A 23,562-nucleotide genomic window follows, 5' to 3' on the forward strand; every position below is an offset into this window, starting at 1 on the left:
CCTAGGCCCTAAAACCGTTATTTCGACTGGCCACGTTTTGACCGTATCAAATGATATATACCCTCTGTAGCCATATGGCTGAGGGTATAATCAAATTTGACTCAGATGCGTTTTATGTCTGGTATCGAAAGTACCAGACATAAAACCGAGAGATTTTAATTTTTTTTTTTTTTTTTTTGGGAGTTTTACCCCCAATTTGCTGTAAATTTGCAGTTTGTGGCCTCAGTAAGTAGGAATCATTCTTGCATAGAACTCTTCATATATGACCAAGTTTTGGTATAGTCCCCATACAACTATACTTCCTGATATTCGGAATATCCCCCTTATAACAGTACCTCGCTATATTCGATATGTTGATGATATTAACGACGATATACACCGGATCTGCATAGAATCACATTCTGAGTCGTTTTATGCATGTCCGTCCGTCTGTCCATGTATTTTTGTAAACAAAGTACAGTTCGCATTTATTGCCCTATCCAGATGAAATTTTGCACAAATCATTTGTTTGGCCCAAGAAAGAACCGTCGTAATTTTATTGCCAAACTTAGCTCGAGTTCGGCGATGGGCAACGTCGGTCCACTCCTGCTTCCCCCACAGAAGGTGAGAATTTTCAAAGAAAGTAATAAACCATATAGAACACGATAAGATCATCCAATTTTGCGCAAACTTTGCAAAACCCAATATTTGCATCAGTGCTAGGTCAGGTGCGACAATGGGCAATGTCGGTTTACTCCGCATGTATCTCCCACACAAGGAAATAAAATTTCCAATAATTATAACTCTTATAAAATGCGAAATAAGCATTCGATTCTATTTAAATTTCTCACATTACAAAATTTTTATTGGGTATAAAAATGGTTTATATCAGTCATCTCCTTCTGGTACCTCCCCCAGAAACAAGTCAACATTTTGAATAACAAAACGCTCAAAAAATTCGAAATGAGAATCCGCTTATTGTCAAACTTGTTACATCCCCATATATCTAAACACACAATATATGGTGTGAAGACGCAATATATCGGGCCACGTCTTCTGGTACCTCACCCACAACGGGTCAAAATTTTGTATAACAAAACGCCCATAAAAGACGAATTGTGCAACCGATTCTCTTCAAACTTCACGCATCTAAGTATTTCTTTCAACGCTTGAAATGGTGTGCAGACGATATATATCTGCCAACCCGTTCTGGTACCTCACCAACAAAGGGTCACAATTTTCAATATTTATTTTACAACTTGTTATATCTTCGGTTTAAATATGCACCAAATGACCAATATCAATCCAAATGACCGGAATTTCCGGAATTCAGTCTAAAAGCAAGTACTTCAAATTTGGTTAAAATCAGTTCAGATATAGCACCCGCCCTAAACTCTAGACCCATACAAAGCTCCGAGTCGTTTGGTCTATAATTGTGGTCTGTGGAGCAACTGCAAAATCAAGAAAAAAATATGTTTTTGGTCCATTTCAACATCTAAATATTTTGAGATCGTCAAACAAAAGGCTTCTATTCTGACCTTAACCCCACCTCCATGCAAAATTTCTTGAGGATTTGGCCATAATTGCGACCTGTGGTGTCATTATAATTTAACATGGATAGAGGGACGGACGGACATACACAGGTAGATCAACTCAGCTAGGCGAGACAAGGATATTCAACATGTTGAGCCTTTGTGGGGAGGCACCAGAAGGAGTGGACCTATATATCCCATCTACACATCAGATTTTGTGTTAGTAGAATTAATGGGATGTGTGAAATATGAAGAGAACTGGTTGCTTATTTCAGATTTTATAATCGTTTTGGTTATTCAACACGTTGACCCTTGGTGGGGGAGGTACCAGAATGAATGCTCCGATCTCTACCATTTTATAACAGATCTTGTGTTTATAGAAATTCTGAGATGTCCCAAGTCTGAATGTCAATCGGATGTCAATTTCGCATTTTATAAGTTTCATTAATATTCAAAATGTTGACCCTTTGTGGGAGAGGTACCAGATAGAGTGGACCTATATATTCCATCTTCATACCAAACCTTGGTTTAATAAAAGTATTGGTGATGCGCGAATTTTGAAAACAATCGAATTTTATTTCACATTTTACAAGAGTTATAATTATTCCAAATTTTCACCCTTTGGGGGGGAGGTAATTGATGGAGTGGAGTGTATTGTCCATTTTCGCACCTGACCTAGCACTTATAAAAAATATTGGGATTTGTATGGTTTGCTCAAAATTGGGCGATCCTTACTGTTCGATAAGGTAGATTATTTTCTGCGAAAATGTTGGCCTTTTGTGGGCGAGGTACCCGAAGAAATGGTCCGGTCTCTACCATCTATATAAGAGATCATGTGCTAGTAGAAACATTGGGGTGTGCCAAGTCTGAATGGAATCGGAAATCGAATCTTCCTTCTTCTTTCTGTGCAGTAAAACATTTTTTTTGAAAATGACGACCTTTTGTGGGCGAGGTGCCAGAAGGATATAATATCAATATCCTTCTGGCACCTCGCCACCACCTCCGAAATCGATATATGTTTGATAGGGTATAAAACCGTTATTTCTATGAGACACGTTTTGGTAGTATCAAATGGTATATACCCTCTCTAGCCATATGGCTAGGGTATAAAAATACATTATCGACCGAACCCGGGAATTAATTTTTATACCCTCCACCATGCTATGGAGAGTATATAAACTATGTCATTCCGTTTGTAACTCCTCGAAATATTCATGTCAGACCCAACAAAGTGTATATATTCTTGATCCGCGTAAAGTTCTAAGTCGATTTATCCATGTCCGTCTGTCTGTCTGTTGTAATCACGCTATCTTTCAAACGAATTGAGATAGAAGGCTAAAATTTTTCATACGTGTTTATTTTTCCAGTAGGCAGGTTAACTTCGTAAATGGGCCATGTAGGTCCACGTTTTCATATAGCCCCCATATATAAGTATCTCCCGATATTCGGTATTTTGATAATTTAAGCGACGCTATCCATCGGAATTGTTTCAAATTTGGTATTTGAAGTTCGAAATGGATACTACAGCCTAAGACAGAAAATTGTCTGGGCAGGTCCACATTTTGGTATAGCCCCCATACAATAGTACCTCTCTATTTTCGGTATTTTTGTGATTAAAGGGACATTATTCACCGGAATTGTTTCAAATTTGGTATTTAGATTTCGTAATGGAAACTACAGTTTGTGACAGAAAATTGTCTATGCAGGTACAGGTCTTCGTATAGGCCCCATATATCAGTACCTCTCTATGTTCGGTAGGTACAATACCCACCGAAATTTTTTGAGATGTCATATTTGACGTTCGTAATGGATGCTATAGCCTGTTGCAGAAAATTGTCTATGCTAGTCCAGGTCTTCGCACAGCTCCGATATAACGGTACCTCCCTATATACGATATTTTGATGATTTTAGCTACATTATTCACCGTTTATTTCAAGTTTCGAATTTCAATATGGTAATGGCTTATGACAAACAAGGCCTATGTAGGTCCATGTCCCCAATATAACGGCTATTTTCGGTATTTTTAAAATTTGAACAGAATTTTTTTGAAAATTTAAAAATTCGTTCCAAATAGTGGGGGGTATTCAATGTTCGGCCCGGCCGAACTTACTGCTTTTTAACATGTTTTTTTTTTTTTTTTTTTTGACTCAGGCTCCATCTCAAGCAAAATTGTTTGACTTCAAATCGGCAATCCTGATTTCTAATTTATCCTGATATGTGTTGCATTCAGAGTAGTTTTCTTTTTACACGTCACAATATTCTGTTCTTCCATATGCTATTATATCCTTGCTTTTGTCTACAGAATTCATATCTATATCAAAACATATGAAGTACCCTTTTTAACGGAGTTTGTTATTAAATAACCTCAAACCGATTATATCTCAATTATTTCGAACACTTCCTACTGTGAGCGACAAATTAATTTCCAAACTCAATCCAAAGAGGCAAATTATTCAATTACCACATCATTTCCCTTTTGCTCTGTTGTGGGCTAACAATCTAACCAAATGTCTCACTTCATTTCAAAAAAAAAAAAAAAACAACCACATTGACCTCAGGAATTTGACCCAAATGAGATGCACTCTCTTATTCGCCACTTGCACTCTATAATCTTCCCTTAAAAGCAAAGCGAAATTTTTCCGGTCGCCAGCGATTATGCGAAACGAACGATTGTAACGTGAGAAAGTAAATATTTTATTTTGTTTGTTTTCAAATTTTCATTCGTTCGTGCCACGGAATGCAAAGAAGAAATTTTGCGGCAGCTAAAGTGGCTGCAACAATGTTAACATAATATCACAGGAAATATTTAAGGTGGAACTGGAGGAGATCCACAGATAACCGCAATAACAAAAACAACAATGAGAAGAATAATCAAAGACCCTTAACAGAAATTTTGTGGTAAATTCATTCATTCAATTACTCATGGTGATGGGTGCGAGGGCGAAAGTACCGAAGACGAAGAAAACAAAATAACAGCATCCACGTAATCTCAATTAATCATGGCCGATTTCCAGCTCCATCTGTATGAAAAGAAAATAGATAACACAGACCCATTGGGTCAAAAAAAAAAAACAACAAGCCGCCGCAGCAGCAAATGCCGTCTGCCCGCCTGCCTGCCTGCCGTGGCGTTACCAGACAACAAACGAAACATTAACACCAAACGAAATTTTATGCCACATAACAACAAAAACCACATACGGAGGTGTTGGTGGCACCATGGGGCGGAGAGGGTGTGTGTCGCTATCTTGTGTTGCTATTTTGTGGAGCGGTTTAATTAATTTGGGAAAAGTATTTACCGAACATGCTTCTTTTCAGGGGCCAATTAATTAAAGGTTTGTGTCTTAAGTCTTTTGTTTTGAGAGAGCTGCGATTTGTCTCAAAGACGACTAAATGAGATGTGAGGTTAGGATGAATTATCGAACTTCTTCACAGCATCCGAGAACACAGAAAGTACTATTTTTTAGAGGAAGACGACGATGTGAAGTAAAACCCTATTGGGGAGGTACTTCAGCCAGTTGACCGATATTGTCCATTTTCGCACCTGACTATATGGGAGCTATAGCTATATCTGGACCGATTTTCACCGAAAACTAAAGCCCTTGCTTTTATTCTGAATTCCGTCGGAAGTGCCAAAATTCAGACCATTTGGGCTGATAATAGCCATTTGGTGCCCAAAAAACCTGAAATCGGATAAAGATATATATGGGAGCTATATCCAAATTTGTACCGATCTTGACACAATTTTAAACACTTATTTCTGAGCTGTATCTGATATCTGGTATTATTGTCCTGTAGTGCATATTACGCATGTGGGGGACTTAAAACCTCAAATCGGATGAAACATATTAATGAGAAACATAGCTTTATCTGAACCGATTTTCTCCAAATTTGACGTACTTGCTTCTAGACTTAATTCGGTCGGATGACCCTAAATTTGGTGCACAATTAATCCGAAATCGGCAGAAGATATATTTGGGAGCTATATCTAAATTTGAACCGATCTTGATACAATTTGGCAGTGGTATTTCTGCACTTTATCTGATATCTTATACCAAATATCATTCTTGTGGAGTGCATATTACGAAACCCGAAATCAAATGAAAAATATATATGAAAGTCATACCTATACTTGGACCTATTTTCACCAAAATTTTAAGCACTTGCTTTTAGGCTGAATTCCGTCGGAAGTGTCAAAATTCAGTCCATTTAGGCTGATATTAGCCATTTGTTACACAAAAAACCTGAAATTGGATAAAGAAATACAGGGTTAGATGAACAAAACTGCAACAAATTTCAGACTGCTGTCATATCTAAGCCACTATTCCGACAGCTGTCAAAAATATTCCCATGACAGCTCATTATATTGTTTACAAGCATACAAAAGCATTTTGGTGAGAATTTGCCAGAAAAAAAGTTATTCGTGATGGAACTTGAAGGGTGATAGTGTGATTTCTTTATATTTGGCTGGAAAACAACAAGTGGCTATCGTTAGAGCACTCCAGCATTTAAATGTGAATAAATCTTTTGTGTCTCGTACCATCGCTCCTTACCGTGATCCGGGTAGCGTAGCCCGACGTCAAGGAAGTGGTCGGAACATCAGCAGAAATGGTTCGAAAAGTAAAAAAGCGACTTGATCGAAACCCGCGTCGTATTGGCCGAACAATGGCTCGTGAGCTGAATATATCGCAATCTTCCATTCGGCAAATATTAAAAAATGAGCGCGGGGTGAAGCCATTGAAATTCCAAAAAGTGCAAGAACTTACACCGCAACAGAAAGAAAATAGACTCAAAAGAGCTAAAGAGTTGCTTCGCTTGGCCTAAAGTGGTTAACTGCCGAATTTGGTTTTTAGTTTTCTCCGATGAGAAAACATTCGTTGTCCAGCAGTTTGTAAACAAACAAACTGATCGTGTTTACTTGCCAAAGAGGTCAGCTGAAAATGTGCACATTCGGTTGGCCACCAGAACTCAAGCGCCGGCCATGGTGATGGTGTGGGCTGCCGTAACAGCCGATGGTCGCTTTCCGCTCGTATTAACCGACCGTGGCATCTGAATAAATACCGAATACTATCGCCAAAATATTCTGGAGGGTGTATTAAAGCCTTGGTCACGAAAACATTTAGGGCCGCAGATCTTGGACATTCCAACAGGACTCAGCACCATCGCACTTAGCACGCGCCACCCAAAAATATTTACAAAATGGGGTTCCTCCTTCATTTCTAGTGCACAATGGCCACCAAAATCTCCGGATACCAATCCGTTGGACTATTTGTGTCTGGAGTATTTTAGAAAACAAAGTTGGCACTACCGTAGATCAGCATTCGGGCAGCGTGTGACAGTTTCATTGGCCGTTTGAAGGTCATAATTCGTGGCAAAGGTGACTAATTCGAACAAATCTAAACTTATTCTAAAATTTGATGCTATTTTCGACCTTTTTTTTTGTTTTCATTCAATAAAATTTTAAGAAAAAATGTAAAATTGATGGCGTTTGACTTTCTTGCAGTTTTTTTATCACACTCTGTATATATGTGGAAGCTTTGCCAATACCTGAACCGATTTTCTCCAAGTTTGATGTACTTGCTTCTAGATTGAATTCGGTCGGATGTGCCAAAATTCAAGTCATTTGGACTGATATTGGCCATTTGGTGCATAATTACCCCGAAAACGTTTGAAGATATATACGGAGCTATATCTAAATTTAAACCCTCCAATTTCAAGAGGGTGTAGGGTATCTATAGCCAAAAAAATTACTGATGAATGTTAAATTACAGACTTAACTGATAGAGGGGTCGCAGTATGAAAATTGGCTGTATCCAACTTTGTTGTTCTTCTCCACAAAACAGCCACCAAAATTTTCAAATTAATATCATATTCTAGAATTAACGTTTTTTTCTAAAATTGATTTTAATTGTTTTTTTTTTTTTTTTTTAATGGGAAATCTTATCATTGAAAAGAGGTTAGATAAAGATCTTAAGCATAGCCATATTCCGTCAAAAAAAAAAAAACATATTTTCCCATCCACTCTCTTTGAAGTGTGACATGCGGTACCTATTTGTTTCCATCCAGACATCCCCCTCCATACATTTTACATAATTTATTTCCCCATAAGGGAAGATTATTTTTTCATTCCATAGTTATGAGATTATCTCCTTCTTGGATAACAACGTGGAAACAAACAATTTTAAGTGTAGGTCTGTTTGTTTCGTGAAAGAAGACCCCCACAACCAAGTAATTATAGGGTAGTGTGCAAAAGACATTGAATCAGACCTTATCATAGGTGCCACTATGCCATGTGTAACATAACACAATGTAAAGGAGAGGGAGGTATTTTTCGAAAACTTAAAACAACAACAACAACCTATATCATAACGAATAGCTAGCCAATTTAGCTAATTGTTTTTCAAGTCACAATAAAGTTTAGATAACAACCGGAAAATAGTATATAACGTTTTGCCAATTTACCAGCTGGCGTTAAAAGGGAATTGACAGCCCGGAGAAAGAAAAGGGGGAATTGAAGTTTAAACTGAAGGTGTAAAGAAGATATTCAACAGCTCTTCTGTCTAGATAAGACCTTAATAATTTAGAAAATATCAGTCGGTTTTGCCGACAGAGTTATTCCCTCAGCCAATGTTCGATTATTTAAATATATTTTGACTTCTGTTATTATTATTCAAATTGTTGACCCTCCGAGGGAATGGGCCAATATTGTCCATTTCGTATCGGACCTAAATAAGTATGATATAAATATTGCGACACACCAGATTTGGATTATACCGACTGGTTCCTTTACTTTATATGAGGTATGTGATAATTTTAAAAAATGTTAAAATGTCCGAAGCATTCAATGTTCATACTTCATACAATACACATAAAAAAATTGGTATAGGTAAAATTACAAGAGGATCGAACGTTTATATCCAATTTTATGCGAAATCATAAATTCCATTTTAATCTCAGGTTCCTGGTTGAGAGAAATATTTATATCTAGCAAGTCGCAAAGAATCGCTAACTTCTTTTCGTAACTTATGAGAGATAATAGGATTGAAAATTGTGAAGCTTTGTGGGTGAGATACCAGAAGCGGATCGCAGAAAAATATAATATTCACAACAAGATCTTGTATGTGTTTGTATGTGTAAAATTTGAAGAAAGTTGGATGCTTATTTCGCTTACTTTGAGCGTTTTGTTTTTCAAAATCAGGAACCCTATGTGGGGGAGGTACCAGAGGAAATGTTTCGATCTCTACCATCTTTATAACAGATCTTGTGATAATGGAAATATTTAGATGTATCAAGTCTGACTGGAATCGGATGTTAATTTCGTGTTTTATGAGCTTCGTGGATATTCAAAATGTTAATGCTTTGTGTGTTATGTACCAGAAGGAGTGGACTGATATATACCATAGCAGCAGATCTTGTGTTTGTATAAATAATGGGATATGTGAAATATGAAGAGAATCCAATGCTTATTTCGGATTTTATAATCGTTTTGGTTATTCAAAATTGTTGACCCTTTGTGGGAGAGGTACCAGAAGGTATGGCCCGATCTCTACCATCTTTTTAACAAACATTGTGTTGATGTAAACATTGAGATGTGCCAAGGCTGAATGAAATCGGATGATAGTTTCGCGATTTTTCATAGATATTGAAAATTTTGACCCCTTTGTGGGGAAGGTACCAGTCTGTCCGCCTGTCTGTTGTAATCACGCTATCTTTCGAAAGAATTGAGATAGAAGGCTAAATTTGCATACATGCATAGTTTACCAGTAGGCAGATTAAGTTCGTAAATGTACCATGTCGAGCCACGTTTTCTAATAGCCCCCATACAACGGTACCTGCCGATATTCGGTATTTTCATGATTTTAGCGACAGTAATTACCCAAATTATTTCACATTTCATATTTTAAGTTCGTATTGGGTACTACAGCCTATGATATAGCCACCATATGACGGTACCTCCTAATACTAGGTTTTTTTATGATTTGTGAGACATTATTCACCGGAATTGTCTCATATTTGGTATTTAAAGTTCGTAATGGGTACTACAGCCTTTGACCAAAATTTTCGTAAGCAGGTCCACGTCTTCGTATAGTCTCCACGTAACAGTTTTCATTTAAGTGGTAGTATCCGGAATTTTTTTGAAAATTTCCAAGTTCCTTCCAAATGGTGGAAGGTATTAAGAGTTCGGCCCGGCCAAACTTCGCTGCCTTTTTTTTTTTTGAAAATTGAGTAGACCGATAATGTCCATCATCGAACTCGATCTAAATTGTATAATAACATTACGATGTACAAGTTTAGACCAAATCAGATATTCCCTTCGAGAGTTATTGTGCGAAGCAGCCAGACAAACAGACGGACATCGCTAGATGGACTCCAAACTGCCCTGAAACGGATTTGTTTCAAAGAGTCCTAGGGTCTAAACCCGTTGTTTCGATGAGGCACGTTTTGGCCGTATCAAATTATATATACCTTCTCTAGCCATATGGCTGATGGTATAAAAATGTCTTCCGTCTAAATAAGACCTACGAAGCTCTTCTTCCTAAATAAGGCCTTCATAAGCTCTTCTGTCTATACAAAATCTTCAAAGGTCTTTTGTTAATAGAAGACATTTAATAGATATTCTGTCCTCCAAAAAATCTTTTTCGAGTAAAAGACCTTTAAAACATCTTCTTTCATTCGAAGACCTCCAAAAGTCTTTTTTCAATAGAAGACCTGAAAAAGTCTTCTCTCAATAGGAGATATTCAAAAGGTCTTTTCTCAATAGAAGAACTTCAAAAGGACTTCTTTCAATAGAAGACGATCAAAACGTCTTTTCAAAATAGGAAAACTTCAAAAGGTCTTCTTTAAATAGAAGATTTTCAAGAGGCTTTCTTTTAATAGAAGACCTTCAAAAGGTGACCTTCAAAGACCTACAACAGGTCTTCAGTCTATAGAGGAACTTCAGAAAGTTTTCGGTGTTTAAAAGACCTCTAAAAGGCCTTCTTTCAAAGATTATCATCAAAGGGTCTTCTTTCAGTAGAAGACCTTCAAAATCTCTTGCTTCAATAGAAGACCTGCAAAAGGTCTTCTTCAAAAGATTTTCTAGCAACAGAAGACTTTTAAAGGCTTCAAATAGAAGACATAGAAGACCTTAAAAAGGTCTTATTTCAATAGAAGAACTTTAAAAGTTCTTCTTTCAATAGAAACCCTTCAAAAGATATTCCTTCAACGGAAGAACTTGAAAAGGTTTCAATAAAAGAGTTTCTAAAGGCCTCCTTTCAATAGAAAACCTTCAAAATGATTCTGCCTATAGAAGATCTTCAAAGGTCTTTTTTCTAAGGAGGACGTTGAAAAGGTCTTCTACAAAAAAATCTTTCAATAGAAGACCTTCAATAGGTCTTTTTTCAACAGAAGATTTTTAAAAGGTCTTCTCTCAAAAGAAGATCTTTAAAAGTTCTTCTCTCAATAGAAGACAATTTCAAAAGGTCTCCTTTCAATACAAGACCTTCAAAAGGACTTCTATCTATAGAAGATCTTGAGAAGATCTTCTTTCTACAGAAGACCTTAAAAAGGTCTTCTTCCAATAGAATACCTTCAAAATTTCTTCTTCCAATGGAAGACAGATTATTTTCTTTTCTCCTGTCTATAGAAGACCTCCAAAGGCCTTTCCTCTATAGAAGATCTTTATAATTTCATCTGTCTATAGAAGACCTTCAGAAGGTCTACCGGCTATAGAAGACCTTCAGAAGGTCTACCGGTTATTGAAGACCTTCAGAAGGTCCACCGGCTACTGAAGACCTTCAGAAGGTCTACCGGCTATTGAAGATCTTTAGAAGGTCTACCGGCTATAGAAGACCTTCAGAAGGTCTACCAGCTATAGAAGACCTTCAGAAGGTCTTCCGGGTATAGAAGACATTCAGAAGGTCTTCTGAGTATAGAAGACATTCAAAAGGTCTACTCGTTATAGAAGACCCTTAGAAGGTCTACCCGCTATAGAAGACCTTTAGAAGGTCTACTGGCTATAGAAGACCTTTAGAAGGTCTACCGGCTATAGAAGACCTTCAAAAGGTCTACCAGCTAAGAAGACCTTCAGAAGGTCTTCCGGGTATAGAAGACATTCAGAAGGTTCACCGGCTACTGAAGACCTTCAGAAGTTCCACCGGCTATTGAAGACCTTTAGAAGGTCTATCGGCTATAGAAGACCTTTAGAAGGTCTACCGGCTATAGAAGACCTTCAGAAGGTCTACCAGCTATAGAAGACCTTCAGAAGGTCTTCCGGGTATAGAAGACATTCAGAAGGTCTTCTGGGTACAGAAGACATTCAAAAGGTCTACTCGTTATAGAAGACCTTTAGAAGGTCTACCCGCTATAGAAGACCTTCAAAAGGTCTTCCGGCTATGAAGACCCTCAGTAGGACTTCCGGCTATAGGACCTTTAGATGAAATTTCGGCTATAGGACTATAGGACTTTCAGAAGGGATGTAGAAAAACTTCAAGAGGTATTCGGGAGAAGACCATCAAAAAATTTTCTATCCAAAAAAGCTCTTCCATAGAGAAAAGTCCCTTATCTCTATGGAAGACAAGTTAAAGACAGTTGCTCTTTATATCTCCTTCAAAACTCTTTTCTTTTTAGATGACCTTTTCAAGGTCTTCTCTCTCTAGAAATCCGCAATTCTTCTGAATGACCCTTCAGCGTCTAGATACTATCGCAAACATCGAAAATATACTCTCACTTTTTGCCACATATACATCTTTTCCACTACACCTAAACGTCATTCACTTTTAAATTTTCACCCCCTTCCCCTTACATCCCTTTCGGCTCATCTTGCAACAAAGACAGCAACAGTGACTCTTTTCACAGAAATCATTAAACTAAAGACACGATTTTTCGTGAATTATTAGATTGCTTTGGACAACCGAAAAGTAACAGAAAACAAACAAGAAAACGGCCGACTTTTACAACAACATCAACATATTTATTGTTATGCAAAATAGAGATGCTAAAGTCAATTGCACTGCTGGGATCTCATCTCATTGTCGGTCCATAATAAAGAGGAGGATTTTTTTCAATGGAATTTGTTGTTTGGAAAAAATAGTGAATTTCCCAATTACGAATCGTTTTTTCTTGGTTTGCAAATAAACCCTTTAAATTGGCGTTTCAGTAGTTAGACAACAGACATGATGCTCGTTTATTATTAGCCAACAGCAAAATGATAAAAAAAACGCAGAAGAAAAAAACCAAAAAGAGGCAGACGTCAACATTTCGTCAAAAAATGCCACAAGAAAACGTGATTTACAAACAGCTAAGCGTTTATTGTTGTTGTTCCTGGAATTGAATATTGGTATTTTTATGAAAGAATTTATTTCCATTGAAGATGTTACGCTTTATTGGAAAACGTCGACTTGATGGCCATTCGATGAGTTCAACAAGGTCAATTGCTGACTAATTAGCAGAGTTGCGGAATTTGTTTGTCAATGACAATTGATTCTGGGTAAAATGATTTTGTAGTGATGGATATTCCATTGCCTCCTAAAGCTATTATTAAATTTGTTATTTCTTAAATATTTCGCATAAAATAAACTTATATATTGTAGAAATTTGTAAATATTTTAGTCATTCATTTTTCTGTTTCAGATCGTAGACGACGTTGAAATAAGATCTTCATTGGAGGGTAAGTTAAACTAATAAATATCATTTTATTAACATTAGAGGATCTCAGTAAGGAACAAGTTAAAAGCAGTAAGTTCGGGCGGACCAAACTTTGAATACTCTCCACCATTTAGAACGAATTTGGAAATTTTCAAAAAATAAAATCCTTAAAAAATTCTGTTAAAATTTTTAAAATACCGAATATACCCGTTATATTGGGGTCTATACGACCTGGACCTACATAGACATTGTTTGTCATAAGTCATTACCAAATTCAAATTCGAAACTTGAAATAGACGGTGTATAATGTAGCTAAAATCATCAAAATACCGTACATAGGGAGGTATTGTTACATCGGAGATATACGAAGACCTGGACTTGCATAGACAATTTCTGTTACAGCCTGTAGCATCCATTACGAACTTCAAATATGACAATCAATTTCCGTGAGTATTGTTCCTAAAATCGTCAAAATACCGAATATAAGGAGGTACCCTTATATGGGGGCTACACGAAAACCTGGACCTGCCCAGTCAATTTTCTGTCTTAGGCTGTAGTATCCATTAGGGACTTCAAATATCAAATTTTAAACAATTCCGGTGAATAATTTCGCTAAAATCATCAAAATACCGAATATAGGGAGGTATCGTTATATCGGAGCTACACAGTCACGTGGACCTGCCCATATAATTTTCTGTCATAGGCTGTAGTATCCATTTCGACCAAAGTTGAAAAAATTCCGGTGAATAATGTCGCTAAAATCATCAAAATACCGAATATCGGGAGATACCGTTATATGGGGGCTATATGGACGTGGAACTTCCTTCTGGAAAAATAAACACGTGTGCAAAATTTTAGCCTTCTATCTCAATTCGTTCGAAAGATTGCGTGATTGCAACAGACAGACAGACGGACATGGCTAAATCGACTTAGAATTTTACGCTGATCAAGAATATATATACTTTTTTCGGTCTGACATGAGTATTTCGAGAAGTTACAAACGGAATGACAAAGTTAATATACCCTCCATAATATGGTGGAGGGAATAAAAAATCCAAATCGGATGGCGAATACTATTTGATACCCTACAACACTCAGGTTATGCACAGTAATAAAATATTGTACAGAACTTGATAACATATTCCATATGCAGTTCTGGGGTTAATATGATGTCTCATACCAAATCGATAACGGAACATATTACGGCTTCTAGGTTGATTAATGCTTAACTCGGCTACAACATACATATAGGTATTGTATTTTGAATTCGGATTCCCCTATTCAAATTTATCACATTTGAGCATATATTTCACAGTTGTCCCACAATAAACGTAAGATCGGATGAAGATTAAAATAGGAGCTATATCTAAATTTGAACGGATTTTGACCAAAATAAATTTATGTCTTACACCAAATATTATTCATATCAGAAGAAAATTTACCGACTTTCATAATATTTAGATACGACTTAGGTCATATGCAAAAATGGACAATATTGACCGTCGTCCTGTTGAGACCAAATTTTGCCAATATTAATCTCTTCAATTTTTGTGAATGAAAATTCGTTCAACATGGACGGATATTGTAACGGCCATTCCTTACTTCTGGACCAAAATCCGCACCAAATGTACTAAATTTGGTATTGGATTGGATAATGGAATTTTAATGTAGATATTACTATTGGTGTCTGTGGTTTAGATATGGAGATGGTTTTGGAAATGTGTCTTATAATTATTCGAAAATAACTAAGTGGTACTTAATTCGTTTTGGGTGCAAAGGCTTTTCTACGCATGTGTGCGGGTTTTCGGTGCCCCATATGTCACATTTCCACTTGTTTATATACCCACCAATATCAGTAAAAGCTCTGACTTAAAAAATACCTTTTTTATTTCAATTTTTTTTTTTTTTGTTTTTTTCTTTTTTTGCAAGATAACGAGCATTCAGTCAGGATATACAGGGTTGCCCATATTCGACGGACCCATCTGGCAACGCCATAACTTTTGACAGAGATGTCACATCGCTTAATGACATACCGCGTTTGAAGCGTCAGTCCAAGCATGGATCCGTCGAATATGGGCAACCCTGTACCTTCCAGAATATTTTCGCGATAATATTCGGCATTTATTCTGATGCCACTGTCGATTAATACGAGCGGAGAGCGACCATCGGCTGTTATGGCGGCCCCCACCATCACCATGGCAGGCGCCTGAGTTCTGGTGGCCAACCGAAGGTGCACATTTTCAGCTGACCTCTTTGGAAGTAAATACGGTCATTTTGTTTGTTTGCAAACTACTGGATAACGAATGTTTTCTCACCGGAGAAAACCAAATTCGGCAGTTCGCCACTTTCGGTCAAGAGAAGCTACTTTTTAGCTCTTTTGAGTCTATTTTCTTTCTGTTTCTGTTTCGGTGTAAGTTCTTGCGCTTTTTGGAATTTCAATGGCTTTACCCCAATATTTGCCGAAAGGAACATGTTCAGCTCACGAGCCATTTTTCGGCCACTGCAACGCTGGGTTCGATCAAGTCGCTTCTTTACTTTTCGTACCATTTCTGCTGATGTTGCTGTCTTCTTTCGTCCACTTCCTTGACGTCGGGCTACGCTACCAGTATCACGGTAACGAACGATGGTACGTGACACAAAAGATTTATTCACATTTAAATGCTGGAGAGCTCTAACGATAGCCACTTGTGGGTTTTCAGCCAAATATAAAAAAATCACATTATCACGCTTGAAGTCCATCGCCAATAACTTTTTGTACGCTTGTAAACAATACAATGAGCTGTTACTGGAATAATTTAAACAGCTGTCGGACGAGTGGCTTAGAAATGACAGCAGTCTGAAGTTGGTTGCAGTATTTTCATCTCACCCTGTATTTTAATGCATAGAAAGAGAAAGGATTATCCTATTTTGCTCCAACTTTGCGAATCCTAATATTTGCGTCAGTGCTAGCCCATCTGCGAAAACGGACAATATCGGTCCACTCCATCAAGTACCTCCCCCACAAAGAAATTAATATTTAAAGAAACAAACATTTTTGATAACACAAGGTCTGTTGTGAAGATTATATATATCTGCCAACCCATTCTGGTACCTCACCCACAAAGGATTACAATTTTCAATAATTTTCAATAATCTGTCATAACTTGTAAAACAAGTCAGCGATTCTTTACAACTTGCTATATCTAAATATTTCTCTCTTTGCCAGAAACCTGATATGAGCATGTAATTTATCGAAATGTATGATTCCGCATAAAATTGGATATAAATGTTCGATTTTGCATCAAATTTTGCACATACTAATATTTTTATCTCTATAATGATGAATCATGAAAATTGAATACTTCGGTCCGCTTTGTCTGTTACCTCACGCATGTTTCCACATTTTCCAAAAATTTGCACATATCTCATATAAAGTATAGGAAGTAGTCGAAATCTATCCAAATCTGGCACGTTGTAATTTTTTTATCAGATTATCAGATTTTTTTTTTTTTTTTTTTTTTTTTGAAATAGAAGGCTAAAATTTTGCATACATGCATATTTTCTTAGTAGGTAGGATAAGTTCGTACCTGAGCCATGTCGGTCCACGTTTTCAAATAGTCCCCATATAACGTTACCTCCCGATATTCGGTATTTTCATGATTTTAGCGACATTATTTACCGGAATAATTTCAAATTTCATATTTGAAGATCGTAATGGGTACTACAGCCCGTGACAGGTCCACGTCTGTGTACTGTCCCCATATAACGGTTTTCATTTATGTGGTAGTTTTCGGAATTTTTGCAAGTTTCTTCCAAATGCTGGAGGGTTTTAATACTTCGGACCGGACAAACTTAGTTGCTTTTTTACTTGTTTTTTTTTTTTCAAATTTCTTTCAATCCGGATTTCTATACGACTCAAGTAGGAGTACTAGACTTCAATAAATCGTTTTAACTATTTTTAAAATATCAGAATACTCCTTTGACAACAGATATTTCAACTTTTTAAAAAAAACTTGTATTATGCCGGAAATTTTATCTAATTAAGATTAGTCGAAAAACTAATTAGATAAGATTTTATAAAATTAATTGAAAGACAATTAATTGAAATATTCCACAGAGAAGCCAGAGTGTGTGAAATAGTTTTAATCAACCTAAGCATTCAAATACAAATTTCGTTGGCACTCTGCATGATTGCCATTATTAATCAATCAATAAACAAAAATATAATCAATAAAACAAAAACTAGTTCATTTTTTTCTTAACATTGAATTTTGAAAAATCTCCCACATTAATCTTCAATGTGTCCATTTTCTTGTTTTCGTGTTCGATACTGGTGTTGAATTCGCTTTGGATGTTGCATTGCTTCCCATGTTTCAAAGTTGTAGCTGGTTTGGTATTTGCATTGCTGTTGTTTTTTTTTTTTCTTTTGCATTGTCATAGCAACATAATGCTGATGTTGTCGGTGGCTGTTGTTTCTATCAATTCATCTAATAAATCTTTCCTCACCCCATGTGTGTGTGTATTTCCTATCTTTTTTTTGGCTCCTCTATGCTTCGTATCTCTGTTGGTGTTAGTGGCCTTATTGTTGATTTCACGCAAAACTAACGATGCAAATTAACTGTTATCTGATAAAATGGCCATAATAAACACTTCCATGCCACATCGCCGTCCGTAGCCAAATGAAGTGTTTTGTTTTTATTTTTGTGTGTACGTATGTATGTGTGTGGCTTCACTTGAAATACGAATACGCGAAAAATGCAAGACTTGATTGATTTCTTATGCAAATTTTCTTTGGCTTTGGTTCAACGGTTGCGGTTATCAAACAATTGTTAATTGTTGTTGTTACAGCTTTTGTTTATTGATTAATGGCTAGAGGAAGAAAATTTGTTCAACCTTTTGTGATAAGAAATAGTTTTGAAGTGATTGTATGTTATCAAATATAGATATTAAAGGGACTCAAGACAACTCTCAAAGAGAGAGAAAGGAGAGAAAGAGAGAGAGAGAGAGGGTATTAGAACTTCATTAAATCCAGCATTCAATTGAATCTATATTAATAACGATTCATCAACGCACAGACGAAACGGCTGAAGCTGTAATCTTGAAATTTTTGGGTGAGGGTCACTCTTACTCCGAAGGGGTCAGAAAAGACTAAAACTAGAACTCTTACATTTGGAATGAGGGTCACTGATGGAGTGCAGGATAGATGTATCAAAGGGTTTTTTGGAAATTCGAACTATAGGTGTACGAAAATTCATACTAGAACAGAAAATCTCAAAATTTTGCGTGAGAGTCACTCTTGGTGCGATAGGGTCAGAAAAATCTGGGGTTTTTAAAAATTAGTACCAAAACGGTACGAAAAGTATTAAAAGACTAAAACTAGAACTCTTAAATTTGGAATGAGGGTCACTGATGGAGTGCAGGATAGATGTATCAAAGGGTTTTTTGGAAATTCGAACTATAGGTGTACGAAAAGTGCTGAAATGTACAACTTTGGTACCATTTCGCGTAATGTAAACGGTTAGAACTGAGAACTTGAAGTTTGGAATGGAAATCAAGGTTGAGGAGTAGAGTCGATGTAAGGAGGAGGAGTTTTGGAAATGTGAACTCGTGCACACGAAAAGTTCTAAACGGTACTAAATTTAGTACAATTTGAATTTGGAGGAAGTTTTTGAAATTTGTACTTATGTGCACGCAGAGTACTAAATTTGGTAGTATTTCGATTTGGGTGAACCGATAGAGCTTCAATTTTGAAATTTAGAAATAAGAATACTATTGCATTCTAGGACTGAGAAATGTAGGTAGTTTTGGAAATTCGTACTCAAATTCGTACTCGTAACCATCGAGTCGAGCCGAAATCCTAAAATTTGATATTATTGTGATTATTTGTATCTAGAATTGAAATATCACTGTTTTGCAAATGAGTACTAAAATTATTATATTCAATTGTGTACTGATTGAAGAGATGGAGCTGGAATCCGAAATGTTATTTTGAGGTCTCTCTTGGTATCTGGTGATAGCTTTATTCGAAATTTACTAAATTGTACTAATAATACCCACAGCAATATGGCTACAGAGGGTATATATCATTTGATACGGCCAAAACGAGCCTAGTCGAAATAACGGTTTTAGACACTAGGTCTCTTTGGTCCAAATCCGTTTCAGGACATTTGGAGTCGATCTAGCGATGTCCATTCGTCCGTCCGTCTGTCTGTCTGGCTGGTGCGCACGATAACTCTCGAAGGGAGTATCCGATTTCATCCAAAGTTGGTACATCATAATATTATTTTCAAACTCGAATTCGGAGATGGGCAATATCGGTCCACTCCTTCTGGTACCTCCCACACAAAATGTCAAAATTTTCAAAGAAAATAATTTATTGCACAGAAAGAGAAAGAGTAATCCGATTTTGTTCCAACTTTGCGAATCGTAATATTTTCATCAGTGCTAGGTGAGGTGCGCAAATGGACTATATCAGTCCACTCCATCAGGTACCTTCCCCACAAAGGGTAAAAATTTTGAATAATTATAACTCTTATAAAATCTGACGTAAGAGCCCGATTGTCTTCAAATTTCACACATCCCAATAATATTATTAGCCCTAGGTCTGGTGTGAAAATGGAATATATCGGCCCACTCCTTCAGGTACACCCCCCCCCCCCCCCACCACAAAAGTCGAAATTTTCTAAAAAATTATTTTTTACACAGAAAGAGAAGGGATAATCAGATTTTGCTCCAACTTTACGAATCGTAGTATTTCCATCAGTACTAGTTAGGTGCGAAAATGGACAATATCGGTTCACTCCATCATGTACCTCCCCCAAAAAGGGTCAACATTTTGAATAATTACAACTTTTATAAAATGCGACGTAAGAGTCCGATTATCTTTCAATTTCGCGCATCCAAATAATTTTATTAACCCTAGGTATGGTGCCAAGATGGAATACATCGGTCCACTCCCTCTGGTAAAAAAAAAATATATATATATATATTCTGCACAGGAAGAGAAGCAATAATCCGAATTTGTTCCGACTTTGTCCTAATATCTGCGTCAGTTCTAGGTCAGGTGCAAAAATGGATAATATAGGTCCACTCCATAAAGAGCCTCCCCCACAAAGGGCAAAAATTTTGAATAATTAAAACTCTTAAAAAATGTGATGTAAGAATCCGATTGTCTTAATATTTCACACATCCCAATATTTTTATAAACCCAAGATCTGGTATTAAGATGGAATACATCAGTCCAGCGAATCTTCTCAACTTCCTATATCTCTTTTCCAGAAACCTGAGATGAATATGAAATTTATGGTTTTCCATAAATTGGATATAAATGTTCTATTTTCTTGTAATTTTGCCCATACTAATATTTTAATATGTATTAGATGAAGCATTGAACGGAATGTTAACATTTTCAAAAAATTATCACATATGTCATGCAAAGCGAAGGATGCAGTTGATATTGTCCAAACCTGGCACGTCGCAATATTTATATCATATTTATTTAGGTCTGATATGAAATGGCCAATATTAGCCCATTCCTTCGGAATATTTTTAATATTTATATTTAAAAAAAAATGTTTATTGTTTTAAAAAAAAATGTTAATTATAGATAATTTTCTTAAGTTCTTTCCCAAATCTTTCTGATATCAAGTTTAGAAGCTAAACTACTAACACAGTTGTATCACAAACAAGAACTACCCAGTAAACAATTTTTTCCGAATTCGGTCCGATTTCTGTCAGAATCTCTGAAAAAATGTCCGATTCTGATTCCGAATTCCTTCCGATTTCGGTACGAAAGTTGTATGGACGTGGTCACCGAATTCGGAAAGATTTTCTGAAAAAAATCTGAAAAAATATTAGATTTTCTGGACGAATTCGGTCCGAATTCGGTGAAAATTCTTGAAAAAATAGGAGAAAAAATTAGATTTTCGGAAAAGATTCGGAGGACAACTCCGAATTTCTGAAAGAAATCGGGCAAAATTCGTCTGGAAATTCGGCGGAATATTCAGATTTTCTAAAAGAAATCGGTCAGAATTCGAAAGAAAATTCGGAATAAAATTCAGATTTTCTGAAAAAAACGCTCGGAATTCGGGAGAAAGTTCCGATTTTCTGAAAGAAATCGTTCAGAATTCGGAAGCACGTTTCTGTTTCAACTGCTAAACAAGAACTAAAAATAAAAAGCAGTGCACACAGAAAACCGGTATGTAGTTGTTTTTGCAATTTTTTTCCATCATATTTTTTGGGAACGAAAGAGAATGAGGCTGATTCACAACAACAACAAAACGCACATTTTTACAACGGAAAATCTAACAGTTCACAATAACAATAACAAATAGCATTTTTGCTTTGCGCTTTGTTGTTGTTGAGATCTTGAAATGATCACAACAACAACTACTATGGGAGAGAATGTGTCAAACCACCACCATCCGTTTACATGTGGGAGAGAATATGCCAGAGCAATCTACTCTCTCCGTTTGTACATTTTTCGAGTTTTTTTCGCTTAAAAACACAGGAAAATGTGCAGAAATTCTAAAAAAAAACGTTTAGAAAATCGGACCAATTTCTATCAGAAATTTCTGAAAAAAACGTCAGAAATTTCGGAAAAAAATCTAAAATCAGAGCAGTCGGAAAAAATTGTTTACTGGGTACTTCATCATAAACAGAACTCAGTTAGAAGTATCTGGCTTAGCCACGCCAAGAACGTAATCAATTCGTGTAGTATTATTTCATTTGTACTCGAATTGCTTATGTTCATGACGTTAATATAATCTAATTACTAATTGCGACAAGAAATCCATTTAATTAAAGAAATGCTTAAAATAATCATAGAAATAATTTCATATATTTTTAATTTATTCAAAATATTCAATATATTACCATATGAGTTATTGAAAAATATTGTGAAAGAAAAAAATCTCTAAGAATTTCCAATTAAAATGACGAAATAGGCAATTAAACACACACACTCGACAAAAAGTTCTGCTATGAATAAGCAATGATAACGCCTACAGTTCATTGAATCCTAATCAAGATTTTAATTTAGTAACGACGATAAAAATTTATATTTTAAACATAGAGGCGGGCAAGATTTTAAATGGTTCGCAACGAGATAAAACAAGATCACGAAGAGGACATATTTGGCCAAATTCACAATTTTTATACCCTGCAACACATATTGGTAAGGGTATAATTTCTTTGTGCATTTGTTTGTAACATGGAGAAGGAAGCGAGATAGACCCATAGCTACTTTTGAGGATCTTCATAGAATCACTTTCTGAGTCGATTTATGCATGTTAGTCCCTCCGACCGGCCGTCCATGTATTTTTGTGAAGAAAATAAACATATATTGTATAGAAATACCTATACCAAATTTTGTGGAGATCGGTTCAGATTTTTATATAGCATCCGATTTTACGTTTAATGTCCATCATATATATAATATCAACCAAAATTGGAGGGATTTGTCCATATTCAACCAAATTTTTCCACGTGGTAAAACTCTGTCCAGTATGCGTCCCACGCTTCTCTACGGTATTTTGGGCATTCCCGGCGAAGCGCTTGCTTGAGCTGATCGACACTTTGGTATTTTTTAGTGCCAACCTTGCTTTTCAAAATACTCCAGTAACAATAGTCCAACGGATTGGTATCCGGATATTTTGGAGGTCATTGTACGCTGGAAATGAAGCGAGGAAACTCATTTTGTAACCATTCATGGGTGACGCGTGCTGAGTGCGATGATGCTGAGTCCTGTTGGAATGTCCAAGGTCTGCGGCCAAAATGTTAAATGCCCAATTTTTTAATTAATACACCCTCCAGAATATTTTCGCGATAATATTCGGCATTCATTCTGATGCCACGGTCGATTAATACGAGTGGAGAGCGACCATCAGCTGTTATGGCGGCCCACACCATTACCATGGCCGGCGCTTGAGTTCTGGTGGCCAAACGAAGGGGCACATTTTCAGCTGACCTCTTTGGCAAGTAAACACGATCATTTTCTTTGTTTACAAACTGCTGGACAACGAATGTTTTCTCATCGGTCATCGGAGAAAATCAAATTCGACAGTTCACCACTTTCGGCCAAGCGAAGCAACTCTTTAGCTCTTTTGAGTCTATTTTCTTTCTCTTGCAGTGTAAGTTCTTGCACTTTTTGGAATTTCAATGGCTTTACCACGAGCTCATTTTTCAATATTTTCCGAACGGAATATTGCGATATGTTCAGCTCACGAACCATTTTATGTTTCACTCGATTTGGGATTTTAAGTCCCTCAAATGCGTAATATGCACTCCATAACAATAATCTTTGTTTCCAGAGATCAGATACAGCTCAGAAATAAGTGCTAAAATTGGTTCAGTTGTGGATTTAGCACCAATATATATTTTTATCCGATTTCAGGTTTTTTTGTGCAACAAAAAATGACTAATATCAGCCCAAATGACCTGAATTTTGGCA

General features: G+C 36.4%; 1 protein-coding gene across 2 annotated transcripts in view; it reads left to right on the forward strand.

The window, feature by feature from the left end:
* LOC101900331 (glucose dehydrogenase [FAD, quinone]) overlaps nucleotides 1–23,562 on the forward strand; it is a 119,150-nt gene that overhangs the window by 20,692 nt on the left and 74,896 nt on the right. For both annotated transcript variants that reach the window (XM_059127972.1, XM_059127975.1), the window contains exon 2: nucleotides 13,119–13,155. The gene's annotated coding sequence lies outside the window, so the exon portion shown is untranslated. The remainder of the gene's footprint in view (nucleotides 1–13,118; nucleotides 13,156–23,562) is intronic.

Source organism: Musca domestica, unplaced genomic scaffold (assembly GCF_030504385.1).
Source record: "Musca domestica strain aabys unplaced genomic scaffold, Musca_domestica.polishedcontigs.V.1.1 102, whole genome shotgun sequence".
NCBI lineage: Eukaryota > Metazoa > Arthropoda > Insecta > Diptera > Muscidae > Musca > Musca domestica.